Source organism: Colias croceus, chromosome 9 (assembly GCF_905220415.1).
Source record: "Colias croceus chromosome 9, ilColCroc2.1".
NCBI classification, from domain to species: Eukaryota; Metazoa; Arthropoda; class Insecta; order Lepidoptera; family Pieridae; genus Colias; species Colias croceus.
Genome location: NC_059545.1, coordinates 1,991,008 through 2,004,467, shown reverse-complemented (window position 1 = coordinate 2,004,467; position 13,460 = coordinate 1,991,008). Strand labels below are relative to the sequence as shown.

The following is a 13,460-nucleotide window of genomic DNA, read 5'->3' as shown; positions in this document are numbered from 1 at the left end:
CGAAAACATACCGGTCCGAACCTAATCAAACTAAATATCGTGCCAAAAGCTCATTATGCCTTTAGTTAATTCAACACCTAGTGCAGTTCCTTTAAAATGTTGCAAGTTACTCCAATTCCCGCTAGCTATAAACATTTTTCCCACCATAAAATAGCAATTCTGTAAAGACGAGCCCACATATTTGCATATCAAACCACTACTTCAACTATTACGTAAGTGTCGCACTCATACTCGGCCTCAATAGTACCTTGAGTAAATTCCTCGCATACAATAAAATACATCATTGTCCACAAATAGAATGCAAATAATATTCCCTATCAACGCTCTAACTTACCGTTAACCAGCAGACACAGAAAGAAACCGGCAATTTTGAAACGCGTACACGACTCTCATAAAATTTAAGAACTGTCGTTACATTTCAATTTGATGGGTTATTCATGGAATTGCTATACTATTAGGGCAAAAAGTCCGTGATCTTAACGTTACCAGTACTAGAGGTTGCCTTTTCAAATCGGTAGGGTTACAATGACGTCAAGCCGCATACCTTTGAAGAGGAAAACGTATGCAGCCGGTTCGCGGAACGCACTGTTGCACTATTTATATAGCTGGCAACTTAAACTCAACTGGGGAGTGTGTAATGTTTGAAAAGCAACCCTAAAGCTTTTGAGATAAGGTAAGAATTAAGTTGGGGGCACAACGCGGACTTTACGCGGGAAAACGTATTGCATTTGACGGCGGTGAGTCAACCATTAGTATCGATACATTCGCGGCTTCGTGATAGTGTTTTTAAATCGGGCGAAATCCGTTTTGGGCCCAGATGCTTGGAATGCCACCGTGGTCAAAAAACCAGTAACGATATATCAATAAGATTGTATGGCTACTATACTGAATTAAAGGTTTTTATGCGTCGCTTCATTGGATGTTTGTGGTACATGATTTCAATACGAATTGTACCGAGGTATAAGGCGTACATAATGTTATATGATATGTACAACATTTACGTTAGTAAATTACATTAGACAAGTATTTCATGGAATATTATAGTGTGTTCGTCGTGCCCTTGTATTACTTATTGTGTATCCTTATTTGTACTCTCTGTTGTGCACAATAAAGAATTTTTGTTTTTATCTATCCTAAAAAATACTACTACATAAACCGACTTTGATAAATTTGAACCTGAGTAAATAAATAAGATAAATCCCCTCATGCAAATATAAGGGGATTTATTTTAAAACATACTTATTTATGTAAATTAATCAAATGGTAGGTACAGGTAAAGTACACTTACATCATACTCAGGTGTTATCGTGATACGTGTTTTACATTAAAATTGTAATTCCACGAAGAATAAAAATGTATATAGAAATGTTAAAAAATGATATTGAGTCAATTTTATAAACCTGTGAAGTTGTGAACTCTATATGATACCGAATATATTATCAATTTTAAAGTATCCTTTCAACAGATTTCCTCATAATTTTTTGGTCAGAGCAACACTCGTCAGTACTACGTATCAACAAAACAAATATAAACAGACATTTATATCAACATGAAAAATAAATAAAAAAAAAAACTATTAAGCCAACCAATATCTTCAAAAAAATCTCCTCAAACCTTACCAAATTACGTTACTTTCACACTTAATGTTAACACTGAACTTGTAATCCGAGACGAATTCAGAATCTGACATAAAGTATGTCAATAATTTGCAAAGACTCCATGGCTGGCAACGAATAATCCCCGATGTAAGCATGGCAATTTCGGTTAACATTAGGGCGATGAGAATGCGGTTTCTGGAAGGTTGTGTTCACACTGGGTGTTTAGATAGATATTGTACATTATGTACTAATTTCCGCCCGCGTTTTGAAAGAAAACCCCGCATAGTTCCCGTTCCTGTGGGATTTCCAGGATAAAAAGTAGCCTACATAATATGTCATATTCTGGGTCTTCCGCTACATACCAAATTTCACTGTAATCGTTTCAGTAGCATTTGCGTGAAAGAATAACAAACATCCATCCATCCACCTTTTATACTGCTATCATCATCATCAACATCATCATCATTATCATCAAGGTAATGAAAATTGTCATGTTTTGTTTCACTTTGTGTTCTAATAAACGATTTGAAATTTACACCACACAGCTTAAAGCAAAACTAAATCACAAGCAATTTGCATTTAAGCATTACCTTCTCTACAACTCTATTAATTATTATACACCAAAGTTTTTCAATTTTATCCAATACCAAGAATTTTTCAGAAGACTGGTAACCTACATTATCCATAAAGAAAAATAATATCTTTAAATAAAACTTTACTATTGTCGTATTAATATCACTAATTTCACAAAACAAAAAAATAATTATAATTTAATTCCCGCCCAGTGTACCACCGGCCGAAATCTCCAAGCATTTTGGCCGCAATATGACAATCGAAATCAGGTAGTCTATACGCAAATGTAATGTGTTTTATACTGACCCTCGCTTTGACCGCATATTTTTATTCGCATTTTTCTCTTATATGTTTTTTTCTTGTTGTTAATTATCTCTCGATTCGATCTTTGTCGGTCAATACAAATAAAATTGAAGGGTTTGTTTGTAATGTCAAAACAGATTTTATTAAATGTACCTATATGGAAGTGTGTATGGTAGGTTACAAGTGTATAGGTATGTAATTTTCATTGTTTGTGCCGGCTAATCCTCGTTATGGTTGCACCGATTTTGATAAGACTTTGCTGAAATATTGATTGAACAATTAATTTAAACAACATCTATTAACTAGATGCACGACTAGTATTCACATTCCACAAGTTAAAAAAAAACTTTTGAATCTACTAATACATACATTGAACCGATTATGGTGCAATCGAAAAAAGCGAATAGTTCAAACCACATTCCCACCCAAGTGTTATCATTTCGTGGTATCTGGGGAAAACCACTGCAATACCACATATGCAAATGATGTAACATTTGCTATGCAAAGCGTATGTCGCGATAGACTAGTGATTTTACTATTAACATTGTAATTTGTGCTTATAATAGATTTGTTCGACTTGATATTATAACATATGGAATATCAATTCTTATATAATATTTGCTGCTCGACAGATAACATAATAATATTGTGAAAAGTGATAAAATTTCACGGCCAAAAAGCTCATACTTCCTTCTGCTACTAAGTTCTGCTATATTAAAGACTAGCTGTGCCGCGCGGTTTCACTGTTGGTCTTAGCGTGATGATATATATATATATATATATATATATATATATATATATATATATATAGATATCTCCATGGGCACTATGTTGATCAAACGTGCCATATAGTTAGTAATTATTTGATCCGTTTTCACTTGTTGATCCGGTTGGTATTTGTGGATCCATTGCCACACCACCGTCCGTATGTGGATCCGAACGGAGCCACAAGTGTCACCATCAGTAATAATAATAATTACGTGCTTTTTATACAAATCCACCTTTTTTGCGTTTTAGCTCTTGTTGATCCGATTCAAATGAGCCAATCAGAGCCCACCGAGCTCAGCCATTGGTCGCTTGCGGCCTTAGCCATTTGAAGGTTTAAAGACATTTATTCCCGTTATAGAAACGTATGTTGCCGTTCGCCTTACATAATTTGTTCGGATCTTCGGGAGGGCAAGATAGCTAGCTCGTCTATTAGGATAGTGGCGATTTGATGTTGAGATTATGATATTTGTATTTATGTTTTTATGTAGCGCTTTGCGGATGAACATACACGTATTTTATAAAAGTATAATTGTTTTAAATTCATTATTTTAGTATCGTCGTAGATTTTATTTGTAGAAGTTAAAAAGAATAGTTAAAGATAGTTTTAATGATTTTATTTGGTAAAATTTGGAGTGGCGCTAATTTATTTTTGTAAGCACTCCCCCATACTTCTATTAATTGTACATTACGTGCGGCTTTACTAATGTGTTGTAGATGGTGTGGCGTAATTTATGAGGAATGCAAGAAGTAATATTACGCAGAGATCTAAGAAGTGCTGATAATTTATTTTTTAGGTGGTCGATGTGATAATTCCATTTCAGAGAGCTGTCGATTCACAAACCTAGGTATTTCTCGTGGGTTTTATGTTCTAATACAACACCGTTAATTTTAAGTGGAGCGTGTGGTGGAATAATTTTGTTATGAGCTTTGAATTTAGATATATTTATTTTTAGTAGATTGCATTGAAATCATTTATTTAATTTATTTAAATCATTTTGTGCTTGCGCTATCATATCATGTATAGAGAGACCAAAATAAAACAGACAGGTGTCATCCGCATAAAGTGTTAGGTGACCATTTAGCTTTAAATCTTGTAAATTATTAATATAAATTAAAAAAAGCAATGGGCTAGAATCGAACCTTGTGGTATGCCACATGTAATTGGTAAGGGAATGCTATCGTGGTTGTCTATTTTAACTATTTGTGATTGATTTTTTTAAATATGATTTCAGCATATCTAGTGCTTTACCATTAATGTTAATGGATGTTAATTTCTTTATTAAAAGTTCGTGAGAAGGCCTTTTGTAGGTCAATAAACACCCCCAAAACTATATTGTTTGCGGCAATGTTCTGTTTTATTTTAAATAGTTAGGTCCATAGTCGCTGACAGAGTGTTACTTTTTGGCTTAAATCCGTATTGACGCACTGTTATAAAAATTAATGAGTCTAAATATTTTTCTAATCTCGTGTGTAAAATCTTCTTCAATATTTTTGACAATACTGGCAAAACCGAAATTGGCCTATAGTTACCAGGTTCAAATTTTGAGCCACTCTTACAGATAGGAGTTACCTTCACTATTTTTAACGAGTCCGGAAAACGTCTTTGACTTATGGCTTGGTTAAAACAGTCGCTTAAGGTATGATTTAATTTTTCTTTGATGCATTTAATTGCTTTTGTAGTATTAATACTATCAAGACCTGTACTACAGTTTGAATTAAGGTTATTTATAATTATATATTTTTACTGGCTTCGGTAGGTCTGAACTTATTAGTGAGGTAATTTTTAAAATTTCGTAGTTTTCTTTAGATTTCCTCTCCTCTGAATTATAAGATGTCGATTCTGGGAAACCAGTAAAAATTACATTTTTTTCGCGGCTCTTTCTGTCCCGTAGTTCCTTGATTAAGTTTTAATTTATATGAAGTTGATTTTTAGACGTAAAACCCGATGGGTTGGCTGACTGATTTATTGATTGAAGATTTAATTCCAGTGATTTTATTTTACTCTCACCCTGGTTTATCTGGGATTCTAATTGAGAAATAGTACTCTTCAATATGCTTGTTCAGTACCTAATTATCATACATGCTGATGACTTAATTTCATTGATTTGATTCGTATTTTGGCGAATTAAATTCAAGGATTGTTCGTTGGACGATTTAATTTCGGTAATTTGTGTTTTTACCTCAGAAATGTTTTAATGAATTTTGTTTACTATTTGTTCATTTGAGCATACATATTTTTCAAGTAATGTACTAATACGGCTCAACTCGGACCGAATATCCTGCATATCATCACTAAATCTGCAATCTTGTTCTAGCGGTTGTTTCCGTTTTCTGTAAGTAATTTGAGTATCAGTTGGCGTAGAACTCGTAGAAAACGAACTTAGCTTCGATAGATCGGGATGCGATCCACCGGCAGTACCCACTGCACCACTGCTGGTTAAACGTGTTGGCGATCTGCGTACACTCATATTTACTCCGTAATGGATAATTTGTGCAGGAATATGAGTCGTCATTTGTTTGACCTAAATCTAACATTTTAATTATTTTATCAGATTGATATCAGAATCAGGGCATAGGCGAACGCTACACGTTAATAAATATTATGATAATTATCTTGATATTTACTGATGATTCAAGAGGTAGGTTGTTATTTGTAGGATGCATACTACTTGAGAATTATCACCGTCACTGTATGATTTTTTGCTAGCCCTAATTTCATATCCCCATGTCAATGTCATGCAAGTGCATATAAATGGAACAGATCAACATACGACTTATGATTTGGTATATAAAACGGAGTCAAGAGGTGTTTGAGCATTTCAAAATTTGAACCGTTACGGAGTCGAGTTCGTCTAGTCTAGGCGGATTTAGCAATGTATGGAACATTAACTAACTATAATATGTTTGTGTACGGAGCCAACAAATACTGTAGTGTTTACGAAAAACTAATCTACGTTACTTAATATACAGTTTCGTTTTGTCGGATCAAATAAAGCTGTAATTTTGATAATATAAATGGATCTGATCAACATACGACTTTGGATTTGGTATATAAAACGGAGCCAACAAGTGTTTATGGGTTTCTGAATTTCGGCCGTTACGGAGTCGATTCAGTTCGAGATCTTAGCAATAAAAATGTTGAGTATATCAATTTCTCCATGAATACGTTTGGCAACGTCGCTCAAACATTCGCGCCGTTGCCACTCCGGGCAAGATCTATGCAACCGGAGTCGAGTAATAAGGGGGAAAAGGTGGAGTCAGGAATGCACGGCAGTCGGGCTGGATCAACTTAGTGCCCAAGTTGGTATTTATATATATATATATATATATAAATACCTATATATATATATATATATATATATATATATATATAAATACCAATACCTATATATATATATATATATATATATATATATATATATATATATATAAATACCAACTTGGGCACTAAGTTGATCCAGCCCGACTGCCGTGCATTCCTGACTCCACCTTTACCCCAATATTACTCGCCTCCGGTTGCATAGATCTTGCCCGGAGTGGCAACGGCGCAAAGTTTTGGGCGATGTTGCCAAACGTATTCATGGAGAAATTGATATACTCAACATTTTTATTGCTAAGATCTCGAACTGAATCGACTCCGTAACGGCCGAAATTCAGAAACCCATAAACACTTGTTGGCTCCGTTTTATATACCAAATCCAAAGTCGTATGTTGATCATTATCATTTATATTATCAAAATTACAGCTTTATTTGATCCGACAAAACGAAACTGTATATTAAGTAACGTAGATTAATTTTTCGTAAACACTACAGTATTTGTTGGCTCCGTACACAAACATAGGTAATGTTCCATACATTGCTAAATCCGCCTAGACTAGACGAACTCGACTTCGTAACGATTCAAATTTTGAAATGCTCAAATACTTCTTGACTCCGTTTTATATACCAAATCATAAGTCGTATGTTGATCTGTTCCATTTATATGCACTTGCATAACATTGACATGGGGATATGAAATTAGGGTTAGCAAAAAAATCTCCTGAGTTTTATGGAAGTTGAAGAAGTCCACCGTAATTCAATTGAAACTTATAGAAAACGTTGTGAAACTAAAAATACGGAATCCTAAAAAGATAGATATTTGGACGAACCTTTCGTCATAAAGTGACGGTGATAATTCTCAAGTAGTATGCATCCTACAAATAACAACCTACCTCTTGAATCATCAGTAAATATCAAGATAATTATCATAATATTTATTGACGTGTAGCGTTCGCCTTTGCCCTGATTCTGATATCAATCTGATAAAATAATTAAAATGTTAGATTTAGGTCAAACAAATGACGACTCATATTCCTGCACAAATTATCCATTACGGAGTAAATATGAGTGTACACAGATCGCCAACACGTTTAACCAGCAGTGGTGGAGTGGGTACTACCGGTGGATCGCATCCGTATCTATCGAAGCTAAGTTCGTTTTCTAAGAGTTCTACGCCAACTGATACTCAAATTACTTAGGTACGGAAAACGGAAACAACCGCTAGAACAAGATTGCAGATTTAGTGATGATATGAAGGATATTCGGTCGGAGTTGAGCCGTATTAGTTCATTACTTGAAAAATATGTATGCTCAAATGAACAAAATAGTAAACAAAATTCATGAAAATTCATTTCTGAGGTAAAAACACAAATTACCGAAATTAAATCGTCCAACGAACAATCTTTGAATTTAATTCGCCAAAATACGAATCAAATCAATGAAATTAAGTCATCACCATGTATGATAATTACTGAACAAAACATATTGAAGAGTACTATTTCTCAATTAGAATCCCAGATAAACCAGGGTGAGAGTAAAATAAAATTACTGAAATTAAATCTTCAATCAATAAATCAGTCAGCCATGAGCCAACACATCGGGTTTTACGTCTAAAAATCAACTTCATATAAATTAAAACTTAATCAACGCACAACGCCGGCAACGCACTAATAATGTCCCCGGCATTGCTGGTGCCTATGGGCGACGCAGTGCACTTAACATCAGGTGACGCGTCTGCTCTGTTGCCTCCTCTTGTATAATAAAAAAATAAAAAAAAAAAATCAAGGAACTACGGGACAGAAAGAGCCGCAAAAAAAATGTAATTTTTGCTGGTTTTCCAGAATTGACATCTTATAACTCAGAAGAGAGGAAATCTAAAGACAACTACGAAATTTTAAAAATTACCTCACTAATAAGTTCAGACCTACCGAAGCCAGTAAAAATATATAATTATAAATAAGCTTAAAAACTTACTTCAATCTGTAGTACAGGTCTTGATGGTATTACTACAATAGCAATTAAATGCATCAAAGAAAAATTAAATCATACCTTAAGCGACTGTTTTAACCAAGCCATAATTCAAAGACGTTTTCCGGACTCGTTAAAAATAGCGAAGGTAACTCCTATCTATAAGAGTGGCTCAAAATTTGAACCTGGTAACTATAGGCCAATTTCGGTTTTGCCAGTATTGTCAAAAATATTGGAGAAGATTTTACACACGAGATTAGAAAAATATTTAGACTCATTTAATTTTATTTCAGTGCGTCAATACGGATTTAAGCCAAAAAGTAACACTCTGTCAGCGACTATGGACCTAACTATTAAAATAAAACAGAACATTGACGCAAACAATATAGTTTTGGGAGTGTTTATTGACCTACAAAAGGCCGTCGATACCGTTTCTCACGAACTTTTAATAAAGAAATTAACATTAATGGTAAAGCACTAGATATGCTGAAATCATATTTAAAAAATCGAAATATTTCACAAATAGTTAAAATAGATAACCACGATAGCATTCCCTTACCAATTACATGTGGCATACATGGTTCGATTCTAGGCCCATTGCTTTTTTTAATTTATATTAATAATTTACAAGATTTAAAGCTAAATGGTCTCCTAACACTTTATGTGGATGACGGATGACGGATTAAATAAATGGTTTCAATGCAATCTCCTAAAAATAAATATATCTAAATTCAAAGCTCATAAAAAAATTATTCCACCATACGCTCCATTTAAAATTAACGGTGTTGTATTAGAACATAAAACCCACGAAAAATAACCTAGATTTGCGAATCGGCGGAAATGGAATTATCACATCGACCATCTAAAAAATAAATTATCAGCACTTCTTAGATCTCTGCGTAATACATATTACTTCTTGCATACCTCATAAATTACGCCACACCATCTACAACACGTTAGTAAAGCCACACCTAATGTATTTAATAGAAGTCTGGGGGAGTGCTTACAAAAATAAATTAGCGCCACTCCAAATTTTACAAAATAAAATCATTAAAACTATCTTTAACTATCCTTTTTAACTTCTACAAATAAAATCTACGACGACACTAAAATAATGAATTTAAAACAATTATACTTTTATAATACGTGTATGTTCATCCGCAAAGCGCTACATAAAAACATAAATACAAATATTATATTCTCAACATCAAATCGCCACTATCCTAATAGACGAGCTAGCTATCTTGCCCTCCCGAAGATCCGAACAAATTATGGAAGGCGAACGGCAACATACGTTTCTATAACGGGAATAAATGTCTTTAAACCTTCAAATGGCTAAGGCCGCAAGCGACCAATGGCTGAGCTCGGTGGGCTCTGATTGGCTCATTTGAATCGGATCAACAAGAGCTAAAACGCAAAAAAGGTGGATTTGTATAAAAAGCACGTAATTATTATTATTACTGATGGTGACACTTGTGGCTCCGTTCGGATCCACATACGGACGGTGGTGTGGCAATAGATCCACAAATACCAACCGGATCAACAAGTGAAAACGGATCAAATAATTACTAACTATATATATATATATATATAAATACCAACTTGGGCACTAAGTTGATCCAGCCCGACTGCCGTGCATTGCTGACTCCACCTTTACCCCAATATTACTCGACTCCGGTTGCATAGATCTTGCCCGGAGTGGCAACGGCGCAAATTTTTGGGCGACGTTGCCAAACGTATTCATGGAGAAATTGATATACTCAACATTTTTATTGCTAAGATCTCGAACTGAATCGACTCCGTAACGGCCGAAATTCAGAAACCCATAAACACTTGTTGGCTCCGTTTTATATACCAAATCCAAAGTCGTATGTTGATCAGATCCATTTATATTATCAAAATTACAGCTTTATTTGATCCGACAAAACGAAACTGTATATTAAGTAACGTAGATTAATTTTTCGTAATCACTACAGTATTTGTTGGCTCCGTACACAAACATATTATAGTTAGGTATAATGTTCCATACATTGCTAAATCCGCCTAGACTAGACGAACTCGACTTCCGTAACGGTTCAAATTTTGAAATGCTCAAACACTTCTTGACTCCGTTTTATATACCAAATCATAAGTCGTATGTTGATCTGTTCCATTTATATGCACTTGCATGACATTGACATGGGGATATGAAATTAGGGCTAGCAAAAAAGAGTTTTATGGAAGTTGAAGAAGTCGACCGTAATTCAATTGAAACTTATAGAAAACGTTGTGGAACTAAAAATACGGAACCCTAAAAAGATAGATATTTGGACGAACCTTTCGTCATACAGTGACGGTGATAATTCTCAAGTAGTACGCATCCTACAAATAACAACCTACCTCTTGAATCATCAGTAAATATCAAGATAATTATCATAATATTTATTCACGTGTAGCGTTCGCCTTTGCCCTATTCTGATATCAATCTGATAAAATAATTAAAATGTTAGATTTAGGTTAAACAAATGTCGACTCATATTCCTGCACAAATTATCCATTACGGAGTAAATATGAGTGTACGCAGATCGCCAACACGTGCACTAGCAGTGGTGCAGTGGGTACTGCCGGTGGATCGCATCCCTATCTATCGAAGCTAAGTTCGTTTTCTACAAGTTCTACGCCAACTGATACTCAAATTACTTACAGATAAAAATAACTGCGTTAAAAACAACCGACTAAATAGGTTTGAAGTCGGTGCCAAACACTAAGCACTTAGTATTAAGCCCATGCACCGACATCAAACCTTTTTAGTAAATAGCACATAAAAATAATATGTAGTAATTAATAATATCAAATCTTTTTTATTTCTTACTTTTCCGTTTTTGAAGTCGGTTGTTTTTAACGCAGTTATTTTTATTTAATACTTTTTAGTGTATTTTTCAACACGAATCAAACGAGCCCAAACTCGATAAAGTTGAGTCAATATATTACTGAGTTCCTATGGCCACCTTCCGATTCCATCATCAGATCAGCTCCATGTCATGATAATGTTTCATCGCTATCCAATTTACATTCGTATACAAAATTTCAGCTCAATCGGTTACCGGGAAGAGAATCAAAGTTACTTGCTACATTGAAATTAAGTCATCGAGTACAGACAAAAATGCTCATAAAATAAAAACTACTAGGCCTAGCCGAATAAAATTTTTATGGGACCAATTCGACACCATTCCGCATCGAACAAAAAAAGAATCACGTAAATCGGTTCAGAAACCTCGGAGTAATCGGTGTACATACATAAAAAAAAAAAAAAAAATATACCGGCCGAATTGATAACCTCCTCCTTTTTTTTGAAGTCGGTTAAAAACGGAAACAACCGCTAGAACAAGATTGCAGATGATATGAAGGATATTCGGTCGGAGTTGAGCCGTATTAGTACATTACTTGGAAAATATGTATGCTTAAAAAAAACATTTTTTTTAATTAATTGCAGTATCAACATAATAAAAAAATTATACTAGACTTAAAGTATGAAACCTACAGAATGTGCAGTCATAGTCGTTTTCTAATATTTACCGGGACAAACGGCTAGGTTGGCAGGTATAAACAGGTATGTCGGTACCAGTTACTTTCACTTGATAGGATGATGAAAAAAAAATATGTCAGCGCTTTTTTATTACAAAATTGTTTTATTATCTCGAAACTGCAATTAATAAAAAATGAAAATAAAAGATTTTATAATTATTAATAAAAAATATCCTGTCCAGGATTTTCCCAGTCAACCCATTTTTAACACATTTTTTAATACACTAAATTTATTATAAAATTGGTCTCATTCTATTATCACGCCGTTGCATTTCGACTTATATTCGGATCTTTGACCAGTACTATTTCTCAATTAGAATCCCAGATCAACCAGGGTGAGAGTAAAATAAAATCATTGGAATTAAATCTTCAATCAATAAATCAGACAGCTAATCCATCGGGTTTTACGTCTAAAAATCAACTTCATATAAATGAACACTTAATCAAGGAACTACAGGACAGAAAGAGCCGCGAAAAAAATGTAATTTTTGCTGGTTTCCCAGAATCAACATCTTATAACTCAGAGGAGAGGATATCTAAATACAAATACGAAATTTTAAAAATTATCTCACTAATAAGTTCAGACCTACCGAAGCCAGTAAAAATATATAATTATAAATAATCTTAATTCAAACTGTAGTACAGGTCTTGATGGTATTACTACAACAGCAATAAAATGCATCAAAAAAAATTAAATCATACCTTAAGCGACTGTTTTAACCAAGCCATAAGTTACGTTTTCCGGACTCGTTAACGACCGGATGTTTTAAAAAAGCGAAGGTAACTCCTATCTATAAGAGTGGCTCAAAATTTGAACCTGGTAACTATAGGCCAATTTCGGTTTTGCCAGTATTGTCAAAAAAATTGGAAAAGATTTTACACACGAGATTAGAAAAATATTTAGACTCATTTAATTTTATTTCAGTGCATCAATACGGATTTAAGCCAAAAAGTAACACTCTGTCAGCGACTATGGACCTAATTATTAAAATAAAACAGAACATTGACGCAAAAATATAGTTTTGGGAGTGTTTATTGACCTACAAAAGGCCTTCGATACCGTTTCTCACGAACTTTTAATGAAGAAATTAGCATCCATTAACATTAATTGTAAAGCACTAGATATGCTGAAATCATATTTAAAAAATCGATCAAAAATAGTTAAAATAGATAACCACGATAGCATTCCCTTACCAATTACATGTGGCATACCACAAGGTACGATTCTAGGCCCATTGCTTTTTTTAATTTATATTAATAATTTACAAGATTTATGCGGATGACACATGTCTGTTTTATTTTGGTCCCTCTTTACATGACATAATAGCGCAAGCACAAAATGATTTAAATAAATTAAATAAATGGTT

The 13,460-nt window shown here is 34.0% G+C and overlaps 1 protein-coding gene across 1 annotated transcript in view; it reads right to left on the bottom strand.

Moving 5' to 3' along the window:
* Positions 1-13,460, bottom strand: part of LOC123694660 (tRNA dimethylallyltransferase) — a 200,436-nt gene that overhangs the window by 126,060 nt on the left and 60,916 nt on the right. The gene's annotated exons all lie outside the window — the stretch shown is intronic.